At 44.9% G+C, this 12,525-nt stretch overlaps 1 long non-coding RNA gene across 1 annotated transcript in view; it reads left to right on the top strand.

Moving 5' to 3' along the window:
- The window catches only part of LOC145534222 (uncharacterized), a 75,893-nt gene that overhangs the window by 52,158 nt on the left and 11,210 nt on the right, over positions 1-12,525 (top strand). The window contains exons 9-10 of the long non-coding RNA XR_014074356.1: positions 8,113-8,303; positions 12,068-12,470. This is a non-coding gene — a long non-coding RNA (uncharacterized LOC145534222). The remainder of the gene's footprint in view (positions 1-8,112; positions 8,304-12,067; positions 12,471-12,525) is intronic.

Raw genomic sequence — 12,525 nt, 5'->3', positions numbered from 1 at the left:
GATAGCTTATATTTCTTAGTGTCTCTCACGTTTTAGGTAAAATAGGCTCTCAAATGTTTGTTGGCTAAGTGACATCATCAATTATCCTTTATGGAACATTAATTTATGATATTTTTATCTTACTAGGGACAAGCAGAGTGGAATAAAGACTCATAATTAAGGTCTGACACATGGTAGAGCATTCATTCATTCATTCAACAAATGCCTTTTTAAGGCCTTATATATTCAAGACACTGTTGTAAGCATTTGTAAACAATGTACTGATTGTTGTCCTTGCATAGCTTGCATTGTAGAGAAGGAAACAGACAACAAACAATAAGTATAACAAATAAAGAAACTACATAGTGTGATCAAATGTGCTGTGCTGTGGAAATAAAAAGAGGAAAAGCAGATAAAGGTAAAGAATATAGCCACCACTTGCCTGGTGGCTCAGATAGTAAAGAATCTGCTGCAATGCAAGAGACCTGGCTTCGATTCCTGGATCGGGAAGATCCCGTGGAGAAGGGCATGGTTACCCACTCCAGTATTATTGGCTGAAGAATCCCACCAACAGAGCCTGGTGGGCCACAGTCCATAGGGTCACAAAGAGTTGGACACCACTGAAGTGACTTAGCACAAAGGATATAGAGATTGGGAGGTTTTCAGTGAGAGTAATTTTAATTAGAGTTGTAAGGGCAAGCTTCATTGAAATAATTTTGGAAAAGAAGCAGGTGAGCAGATATTTGGAGGAAAAGCAAGTAGGAAGAAGGAACAGGCTTTGCTAAAGCCTTAAGCTGTGGCATGTTTGAGGAACAGCGAGGAGTTCAGTGCAGCTGGAGTGAGATCGTGTGGGCAGCTGGAGATGAGTTTAGAGGGAAGACGGGGGCACATCATGAAGGCTTGTAGGCTATCATATGACTGGATTGTTCTCTGAGTCAAATAAGAGGTGATGTTGAGACGTTCTGATGCTTAGTAATACATAATTACACATGTATTCTATGTGTGTCTATTTTAATCCAAAGTAGGAAGTTTAGCTTTTGTTTCATTTACATTTCTTGGCTCTCATAATAACATATTTACCTTTGCAGAGAACTTTTTCATGAATTATATCATAAAATAATAATTATAAAGATAAGAGGGGCTGGCACTACTATCAGCTCCCACTTATGTCACGTTTATGGATGACCTAGATGGAAATTTTGCCTAGAATCCTTGTGGCCCAGCTACCCAAAGGATAGGGCTATTAGGAATTGACTTCTCCCTTTCTAGCCTCTCAGTACTCATATCATAAGGTCTTAGAGAAAGAAACTTAATCAGCAGAATCAAACGGGTGGTGAGATGAGTTCCACATAATCCCCACTCTCATTGAGTCTGAACATCTCTTAATAAAACTCACAGTTGTTGTGGGAAAGGGATACGGGGCTGCTGTCTCTCCAGCCCACTGAGCCACCACCTGCTCCCAGCAGGGGCCACACTGTTCATCCCCGGAGCATCATCGCTTGCTTTCCATCCTGATCTCCCTTCCAGGGAGAAAATAACCACTGGTCTGTGGGCTCCAGCAGAGTCTCTCCCCTGTTCCATTAGGGCCCCTGTGTTCACTGCCTGCATCATGTTACCAGTGACCTCAGCGTGATGACCACCCTCCCCTGGAATTCCTAGGGGGCTTTCTTTTAAGGGGATACACACTTGTTTGGTTGTCTCAGATCTGGTCAAGTTGGGGCTTGTTTCCCTTCCCCCGGCCAGGATTATTTGTTTTTAATTACTTATTCCATTGCTGCATGATAGCAATTGCTGGATATGAGGCCAAATTTGGAGAAGACGTTTTATCCCTAAATTTGCTATCGGGCACAGGGTCACAAAGCCCCCACACCATGCCGATGCTGCTCCTACCCTGGATGGACTCTGCTTAGTTTCCTAGAGTGTCTCCAACAACTATAAAGTAAAGTGAAAGGGAAAGTGTTAATTGCTCAGTAGTGTCCAACTCTTTGTGACTACATAGACTGTAGCCCGCCAGGCTCCTCAGTCCATGGGGTTCTCCAGGAAGAATACTGGAGTGGGTTGTCATGCCCTCCTCCAGGAGATATTCCCAACCCAGGGATCAAACCTGGGTCTCCCGAATTGCAGGCAGACTCTTTACTGTCTGAGCCACCAGGGGAGCTCTGTTAAGTAAACACAGAATCAGTGATAGTCATTACTTCCTGCCACTCAGTGTCCAGCCCTTTCTGAGAATATTAACTCTTTGATGAATATGTGGTCCACGTTCCCTCATCTGACTCTTGGTCTCTGCTAATTGTGGTGATTACACGCCACCTTTCCCTGCCCTTAACTGTCTTACTCGCTGCCCTGGATGCTGAGCCCTGGATGCTACCTCCCCCAAGCTCCCTTGTAGCCTCTGTCTGTCTTCCTGTTGGGTTCAGTGATGGGATGCACCAACAGGGTGCAGGGGGTGATGAGGAGACTGAAGTTGGGATGTTTCTGCCCTGCTGTGTTACACTTGGGACAATAGCTCTGCTTGTAGCTATTATTTTTATGCCTGCAGCTCCTGCCAGGTGGGCCCTCTTCCAGGACTCTAGCTCTCCCTGGGTTCTAGTAATGTCAGTTCCTCCCTCCTCTGGTCCCTCAGGCCCCTACTGTTCGAATTTTAGGATACCTTGACATCTCCTGTTGACTTCCTTAAACCTGCACCTAATCCCACTATCAAATTCTTTTCAAAATCCCAGCTTGGGTGCCTTCCATTTCCTGCTGGGCCCTCAGTGATAGACCAACAAACACTTCTCTCTGAGGCAGGAACAGGATATGGCTGTAGGTCCTGGGGGGTTCCCTGTTGTCTCCTCTCTGAGTTTCTATCCTCATCCTTTCCTGTAAACTAAAGGTCATCTACCACTGAGTGCAAACTCCTGCAGGCTAGAGGCAGGGGTGCCGGGCTATTGAAATGAGAAGGTGTATTCATTACCTCTGACGAGTTCACAGGGTATAAGAAATCACATACCATTGAAACAACATGATTATAAAAAAAATGATCATCATTATTTGTTAAGCATGGGCTTCCCAGGTTGCACTAGTGGTAAAGAATCTGCCTGCCAATGCAGGAGACACAGGAGACTTGAGTTTGACCCCTGGGTCAGGAAGTTGCCCTGGAGTAGGAAATGGCAACCCACTCCAATATTCTTGCTTGGGAAATTCCATGGACAGAGGAGACTTGTGGGCTACAGTCCATGGGGTTGCAAAGAGTGGGATACAACTGAGCGCACACACACACACACAAACACACATTTCAGTTCAGTTCAGTCGCTCAGTCATGTCCAACTCTTTGCGACCTCATGAACCACAGAATGCCAGGCCTACCTGTCCATCACCAGCTCCCAGAGTTTACGCCAACTCATGTCCATTGAGTCGGTGATGCCATCCAACCATCTCATCCTCTGTTGTCCCCTTCTCCTCCTGCCCTCAGTCTTTCCCAGCATCAGGGTCTTTTCAAATGAGTCAGCCCTTCACATCAGGTGGCCAAAGTATTGGAGTTTCAGCCTCACATCAGTCCTTCCAATGAACACACAGTACCGATCGCCCTTAGGATGGACTGGTTGGATCTCCTTGCAGTCCAAGGGACTCTCAAGAGTCTTCTCCAACACCACAGTTCAAAAGCATCAATTCTTCGTGCTCAGCTTTCTTTATAGTCCAACTCTCACATCCATACATGACTACTGGAAAAACCATGGCCTTGACTAGATGAACCTTTGTTGACAAAGTAATGTCTCTGCTTTTTAATATGCTGTCTATGTTGGTCATAACTTTCCTTCCAAGGAGTAAGCATCTTTTAATTTTATGACTGCAATCACCATCTGCAGTGATTTTGGAGCCCCTCAAAATAGAGTCAGCCACTGTTTCCATTGTTTCCCCATCTATTTGCCATGAAGTGATGGGACCAGATGCCATGATCTCAGTTTTCTGAATGTTGAGCTTTAAGCCAACCTTTTCACTCTCCTCTTTTTCATCAAGAGGCTCTTTAGCTCTTCTTCACTTTCTGCCATAAGGGTGGTGTCATCTGCATATCTGAAGTTTTTGATATTTCTCCCAGCAATCTTGATTCCAGCTTGTGCTTCTTCCAGCCCAGCGTGTCTCATGATGTACTCTGCATATAAGTTATCAAGCACTTAATATGTGTCAGGCTTTGGGGCATGAGAGATTTCATTAAGGAGGCATGATTTGACCTGCACCTCGAAGGAAAGAAATGAGCATACGTGGAGAAAGAGAAAACAGGGGATGAGGACACAGTGCCAGTTCTACATCCAGAAGTAATGGCTCCCCAACTCAAGGGACTCTGAAAGAGGCTGCCCCTGCCACGTGATTCTCCGTAAGGCCCTGGGTGGGGTGGGCTGCTGTGGGCTGGAATCTGGGGCATGGCTCTAGAGGGGAGCTTTCCTGGGGCACAGCTGCCTGCACTAAAGGCTCTTCACAACCCTTCCTTAGCCCATTCTTGTGCTCCCCTTGAGAATATGGACCTTGACCTCCTGCTTTGCCTTCCTCCTTGCTTCCTGTTTGTCTGATGAGAATATGTGCTCTTGGGGCCAAACTCAGGATTCATCTATCTATCCAGCCACCCATTTCTTTACTCACTCATTTGCTCACTCAGATCAAAACATCTGTCTCTTTTCTTCTTATCCCATCTAACTGTATATCCACACAAAGCCAGCCTGCAAATCCTCAGCAGTGGACCCAGTCATACAAGCTGAGGGGCACAGCTGGAGGAAACCTCACCACACACAGGCCAGTGTTGGAACCACAAGCTCACTAGGTTCTCAGCATTTTCCAGCAACCACTTTGTATGTCCATGATATCCTGTTATCCCTAAAGATTATCATTTCAGACCCTTGTCACTCCCACTTCTGAGTCACTCACCTCCTCCACTCCTCAGATATCCTTACTGCCTTCTCTACCTTCCTTAGCAGCCTCTTCAAGGCCTTGCTGCCTCATAAGCTCAATGTGAGAATAATTCATCTCTCTTCCTTGATGTCCCTTTTCACTGCGAGGATCGTCACCTCTTTCATCACTTTTCTTTCACCTAAGTCCCTGCCATTTCCCCATATCAATTCATGGACTCACACATGAATTCTCCAATGATGTCCAGTGGCTGAATCTGAAGGACTTTTTTGGTTCTTATACTGCTTTCTTGCTTATGGTGTCAATGTCCTTCTTCCTGCAGGACCTTGGTAGATGTTTTTGTTTTGTGACCTCCAAGATTCCACTTCCTCTGTGGTCTCCTCCTCTCTCTCTTTCCACTCTTTACCTCTCTTTCTTCTTGTTCTTCCTCTTCTCCTTTCCTAACTCAACTTCTACACTCATTGTTTTTCTCAGTCTCCATTTAGAAGCATGAACTGTAGACCCAGTTGATATGAGTTTGAATCTTGAATCCATCACTTCCAAATTGGGCAGTTTTCGTACCTTGCTGTGACTCCATGTTGGAATAGAGCCTAGCTCATAGTTGACACTTAACCAACATCAATCATTATTCCTCCAGTTGTCCAAGCACAAACCTGGAAGTCATTCCTGACTTCTTCTCCATCCCTTCGTCTTGTCCCAGCCACAAGGATCTTGATCTTCTGATTGTTTCTTGGAGCTGTCCATTTTTTGTTTCCTTCAGAACTGACCCAGTTCAGGGACTCATGGAGAGTCTGATTCTTAACTGTTCTATTTGTTTCCAGCTTTAGCTGCCTGATCCAGTTTTTACTTTGAATCAAAGCAATCTTTCTAATAAATAATTATAGCCTCATCCATGCTTAAAATCCTATTAGGATTGCTACTGCTTTCAGGATAGAGTCCAAATGCCTTGGCATGAAATGGGAGGCCCTCACAGAGCTGCTTCCTGCTCCGTTCAAGTCATACTTTCCACTATCCATGCCATGACCTAGCCATCTAATTTCCTACCTAAAGATGTTCATTAAACATGGATCCAGACCTGTTGGATTAGACTCACTGTCATTGAATGTCCCAAGAGTCCATGTATTTGCCAAGTGTCTCCTGTTTCTTATGTGTCTGCTGTTGTTTAGTTGGCAAGTCATGTCTGACTTTTTTGCAACTTTATGGACAGTATCCCACCAGACTCCTTTGCCATGGGATTTCCCAGGCAAGAATACTGGAATGGGTTTGCATTTACTTCTCCAGGGGATCTTCATGACCCAGGGATTGAAGCCACGTCTCCTGCACTGGCAGGCGGATTCTTTACTGCTGAACCACTTGGGAAGCCCACACTTGTGTCTGAGCACTTCAAAAATTGGGAACCAGTGCTTTAGAAAATATAGCAAAAGCATGCACAGTCCTCAACCTCAATGAGAGGTCAAAATGAAATTAATCAATGGCTAGATGATTTAGTCCTGGCTATAAATGCCACAGGAAGGAGGTTAGAGAAAGGTACTATGAATTTTTGCCTCTTTGCCGACTTTTTGCCCACAATTTCATCATTCTGTCATTCATCATGCCTATTTCTTCCTAGCTTTGGTGGAGGAAAATATGAAATGTGGTAAGAAAGACTTATTCCATTCACTATCCATGGACCCTCATAACTTCCTTCCTCACTACGTCTGAGACAAGACTCGTGTCCTTACAAAACAAACAAGTTTAATTTAAATCCTAGGTTTCTTTTGCATGCATCTCAACCAGATTATATAGCCTGTAGCTCAAACGGTAAAGAACCTGCCTATGATGCAGGAGACCAGGGTTCGATCCCTGGGTTGGGAGTTCCTCTGGAGAAGGGAATGGCAATCCACTCCAGTATTCTTGCCTGGAGAATTCCATGGACAGAGAAGCCTGGCGGGTTATAGTCCATGGGGTTGCAAAGAGTCAGACACGACCAAGCGACTAACACACACACACACAACCGGATCAGGGTGTGAGCTATATGGAATGAGACGCAGGAACCTCATCTGAGGGGAAAATGAGATGAAACAATTATTAGTTTTGGAGTCAGAATTCCTAGGATTGAACTTAGGCAAATCTGTGTATTCCCTTGGACAAATCATAGATCCTCTGGGCATTGCATCTGGCACCCTTAAATGGGTTGGGAAAGATGATTATCAAATTAGTAGCATTAGTATACCTTTTCCAGGGGATCATTATGAGAATCCCGTAGAATAAGAGCTGTGAAAACACCTTTAAATCTTAACATGCCATGATGCAAAAATAGATTTAAGAAGGCTAGAAAACAACATTGGATCCTTGGATTGTTAGTATAATTAATATTTTCTTCCAAATGTGAGGTGGGTGTTGGGTATGGGTGGCAGTAGGGGTGAGGGGCCTGGTGTCTGAGGAGGGATTACAAAGGGTCTATTTTTTGAAGTGAATCTAAGAGCAGGAGGAGTCTATTCCATGAACCATTTTCTTTATGTTCCTCCTTCAAAAAGGCCCATGTCCTCGTCTGCTTTTTGCTCTTTCTTTTGGAGCAAATTGAGCTTCTAAGAATCTCAGAGTTAATCTTCTTGGAACACTAGGTTTAACATGTTAATACTTGTGGAGAAGTCTCCGGTGGAGATGTTCCCCACCTTGGTCCCCACCTACCTCTCAAACTTAAGCTCCCAGTGGATCCTAAAATCCATATCCATTACAGTCTAACTGGTTTGATCACTCTGGCAACCCAGAGAATTGCCTCTTGTGTTTAAGGGAGGCTGACTTGGGATAGGAAATATTCAGTAGGTATACGTGGTTCTTCGGAGGTAAAGTATATCACTTTGCTAGGCTCAAAGAATTCCTTCTGAGAGGATCCTCAGTACCACTTGGGAGTGCTGAGTCCAAAGTGGTCAAGTGAGATACCAATTGGGAGGCAATCAGAGCTCTGCTCCCAGTTGACAAAATCCACACAAAGTCAGCCAGTTTTTACTGCTTATCTTTGGTAATCCTCTGCTCTCTCTCTCTCTCCTCTCCTTCCTCCTCCCTTTTGGCCCCCCACACTGAGGAAGGCCAGGTTTTATTCTAGCAAACTTGGGTAACAATAGATATGATTGTCAGCCTCCCTGGGGCTGGCTGGGTTTTTATGAAATTAGACATATTTGTCTTGATGTTTAGGAGCGAGCATGAAATTCAAATCTCTGTGTTGGCATTCCGCGGGCCGGGCCTTTAATATTCAATGACATGACTTCATTGCAGTTTTGACAACACTATATAGAAGCTGTGCTTACCATTGAAAATTAAAGCCACTGAAAGCGTTGACAACAGCAAAATTGTGAATGCTTCCCAGCTCCTGAAGTGATTGCTATTCCAGTTTGTCTAGAAGTGCTTATTGTGTTTGTAATGCCGTCAGTTCCACTTAAAGACGACTTGAAGTCTATGCCATACAGGTAAGTACCAAAGAAATCTCCGTCTTCCTGTCTCTCTCCACTCCTCCATCGTTTCCCACACAATTTTTCCACTGAGGGCCCATTTGCATTTGGTTACAGAGCCCCTGGTTCCCTCTACTTGGGAGCCGCTTGATTGCACTTCTTTTCAAGTTCCCAGGTTAACCAGACTTTCATTTTTCCTTTTGTTCATTTGCCTTTTCTTTGTCTTCTTTTTCTCCCATGTGAGTATCGGGGACACTGGGCTTTAGTGAGTTATTGTACAAATCCCCGAGAGTGTGACTACTCTCCTCTCCTGTGTAAAACGAATCTTAGGTGGGGGGTGAGGAGGATTTGGTATCTGAAGAAGGATTATAAAAGAAACTCTCTTTTGAAATGAATGCCAACTATAGGAAGAGAAGACTCTGTTAACCATGACTTCAGTTTGGGTCTTTGTAATATTGAGAACATTCAAAAGAAAACTTAAAAAATAACTAATAGTGCTCAGCTCTGCTGTTGTTGTGGGTGGTGGTGTTAAAGCAGATGAACTAGTAGAGAATTCTAATGGCCTCTTCCCTAGGCTGGATGCTTGCTTCAGTCTTTGAAGATTTCTTTCTCTGCCACAAGTGGACATATGATGATTTTATCAGAAAAACACTCTTGGTACAAGCCTTTCATCCTCAAGCAAGCTGAGACTCTTGGAATGTAAAACTAAGATGCAAATAAGGGAGCTGAGAGGAGGGTCTGGGGCGCTGAAGGCAGTGGTCTAAGAGGGACTTTGTGGCAGATGAAGGGGGCAGTGGCTGTAAGAAGGGTCCAGGGTGAGAGGTAGGCTGTATGGACACACACAGCCTCGGTCCTAGGGAGCCAGTAAGGGGCAACTACCAGGCTTCCCCCTCCTGCCTTCCTCAACACACTCCTCATTGTAATCCACTTTCCTGCTTTTCCAGACTCTGCTGGATAAAAAGACATTTTTGACAATGGATGATGAGCCTTCTTTTCTGTTTCTAAGCAACCTCCTTGGATTTTGGAAAATAAGAACTCCATCGCCAGAGCAGGGCTGCTATGGGGCAATTTGAATGAGGCACCAGGATACAGACATCTGTACCCTGCTCTCTTCCTGGACACGTCATGATTCCTGAGAGTTGCCATTGTCTCTCCTTTCCCTGACTTTTCAGAAGGACCATGTCATTAAAGGGAGCCCTATACTCAGATGTCTTCCCAGGAGGCCCTGAAGCTTAAGAGACACTGTGTTTGTTACTTTTCAGTAGCCCTTTGAAGCCTTAACAAATTATTGGTGTTCCCTGGCCGTCCAGTGGTTAGGACTTGGCTCTTTCACTGCCACGGCCTTGGTTTGACCCCCAGTTGGAGAACTAAGACCCTCAAGCCATGTGGCATGGCTGGGGAGAAAAAGGTTTAGTAGAATTAAACAACATGGCTAGATTTTATAATTTTTAGAATATATTTAAACTAGGGGACTTAAAAAAAATTAAAGTTGTTTGTTGTTTATTAGCTTTCCCAGTCCACCCAGACCCTGCCTTGTCGTTTATCTCCTGCTATGGCCCACACAGACTCTGGTCTCCTTTGCTATGGGTGCCATCCTTCTGTGACCATCCCCAGGGCAGCGATCGCTGTCTCTTGAGTGGATTGGAGGTTTGGGATGAGCCCTGGTGATCATTTCCTGACTTTTCACTATCAAATTCTTTCTTTGGTGCCTAACTGCTCTTACCCTGGGGGCCATGTTTTTGTTTTTTCCCCTTTTTATTTATTTTGGCTGTGTCAGGTCTTAGTTGTGGCACATGGGATCATGAGGGACCTTCACTGTGGCACGTCGACTCTCCAGTTGTGGTGCAAAGTCTCTAAAGTGTGAAAGCTCAGTAGCTGTGGTGCTCAGTAGTTGTGGCATGTAGGATCTTAGTTCGATGAGCAGGGATCAAACCCATGTCCCCTGCATTGCAAGGCAGATTCTTGACCATTGGATCACCAGGGAAGTCCTGGGGATCATTTTTCTAATTTAAAAAGCTAGGCTTTTATCTAGAACTTTGAAACATGGCATTGTTCCATGGTATTTTGAATATGAGCAATTTAGACACCACCAATATGCAACTTTATTTTTGTTTTTTTTGACATTGTTTTAAACTTCATTAGTGAGAATAATTTTCCCCAATGCTTGATGAGAACTGTGACAGATATCATGGCTTTTCTGCTCATTTTTAGATGTTATTGTTGTAGGCCATAAACACAGGCTGGTCCAATAAATAGTGTACGGAGTCTCATGCATACGTGCTAAGTCGCTTCAGTCATGAACATCTCTTACCGACCTCACGGACTGTAGCTTGCTAGACTCCTCTGTCTATGGGATTCTCCAGGCAAGGGTACTAGAGTGGGTTGCCACTTCCTTCTCCAATGGAGTCTAATGTGATGGTCAAAACAGAACCAAACTTGGAATTGCATATACTTCCTTGCCATCATTTGAACTGCTTTAGGCTGGAAGCCTGGGTGGGACAGGAGACATGGCTCTTTGACTGTCTGCTGCTCCCTGGTTTCTTGCTCTGTACTCCCTGCCTTGGTCATGAGGTCTCATAATGAATCTCACAAGGTTGGAGGCATGGGAAGGAGTGGTGAATGGATGAGACAGTATCCGCTTGGCTGGGGACATCACAGTCTCTGGTATGGGCCGAGGGACAGAGCTGATTCTTCCTCTTGAGGGCACTTTCTTGGGATCTTCAGAGGTTCCCTTCTGGTTCCCTTTGTTCTGAAGTTTCCCTGACATGTGAGTGACCCCCATCCAATTCAGCTGGACACTGTGACATCTTCCTTTGCCGTGGACATCCAGTGGTAAACCTCAAATCTCTTTCTGCTGAAGACACTCCTTCTTCTAGGCAGCACCACTGACTTGGACACAAAAAGGCCCTAGGTCTACCTGGTCCACATCTGTCTGTGAGAAACATTCAGGCGCCTCTTGTTCTCTTAGAGTGAAGGCCAATCACAGAAAAGCAGCCCTCCCCACTGGAGTCATTGGCCAACTCTGCCCTCACCCAGTAGATTTCCAAGTGGGGGTCAAACTCCTGCTTCCAGTCCCCTTACTATTCTCAAGGGTGAGTCAGGTGGCAGTCTTCTATGCAGAAATACATTTCAAATTCCTGCACGTGGTCCTGTTGGAGAACCCTCCATTAAGTCTGGGAAGAGCACATAGCATTTTCTACTCTCTAAGTCCTGATTGAGCGGAGGGGTCTAAAAGTTGCAAAACCACATTTGATTTCTCTCTTGTAAATTCTGCATAAAGGGGTAGGGCTGAAAAGCGAAGCAAGACATGTTCCGTTCTATCTTGTCACACATTTTTGCTTCTCCAATGGCTTTACAGTCTAGATGAGGGGCCAAAACAAAATGAGAAACAGCTTAAAAAGTGAGAAAAGAAATGTTACAAGTCAAGTAGCCTGAAGCCTCAATTGCACAGGACAGGCGATTAGCACTACCAGGTTGGGGTTTGGGTGGGTGGAGGAAACCGGGACACAGGGTAGAGTCATAAGTGTGTGTTTGTTCACAGCATTCAATTTTAGCCTTATCTTACTGCTTTTCTACTTGAAATTCAAGATCTAAGCACTCTGAGGTGATGAGACAAGCTTCAAGGGTTCTCCTGGCTGGAAATGACTGGCTGAGAAAATGCTCTGGGTCCAGGCGGCTCCTGCAGAGAGGTGCTGAGAATGATGAAATACACACTTATATTAAGCACCATATGCATGGAAACCTTGTCTTTTTAACCTACATGTGTTTTTGACCAATTCTAGAAATCTCCTGAGAAGCTCAGTACATGGGAGAAGGGATAAACTTGGATCAACAACAGTCACTATGCAGAAACATTTAGACACCCATTTCCTTCGATATATGTGGACACAATGCACTCTGTTGCTTAAGACTCTATTTCAGACACTGTGAGATACAGTCAAGTCTCTCAGGTAGCTATGCGATGAGAGTCACATACCCCCCCAACTGGACTCACTACTGGGCACAGTGTAATGACACATTTGAGTGTAAGGACAGTGAGGACCTGGTCAGCTCAGCAGGAAAGATGAGCTGCTGCCACAGTCCAGGAAAACACCAGACCATGGGAATCGACTTTGTCTCACTGGACTTCACCTCACCAAGTGCAGGCTGTGCTCAGTCATGGCCTCCGGATTCCCAAATGCACAGGTATTAACTGTATTTGATGTTGACAAACACTTTGGCTGGGTCTCTGACTCACCAC

This window comes from Giraffa tippelskirchi, chromosome 14 (assembly GCF_054371585.1).
Source record: "Giraffa tippelskirchi isolate mGirTip1 chromosome 14, T2T-mGirTip1v1.2.pri, whole genome shotgun sequence".
NCBI lineage: Eukaryota > Metazoa > Chordata > Mammalia > Artiodactyla > Giraffidae > Giraffa > Giraffa tippelskirchi.
The sequence above is the reverse complement of the archived record's forward strand: the minus strand, read 5'-3'. Positions and strand labels throughout refer to the sequence as shown.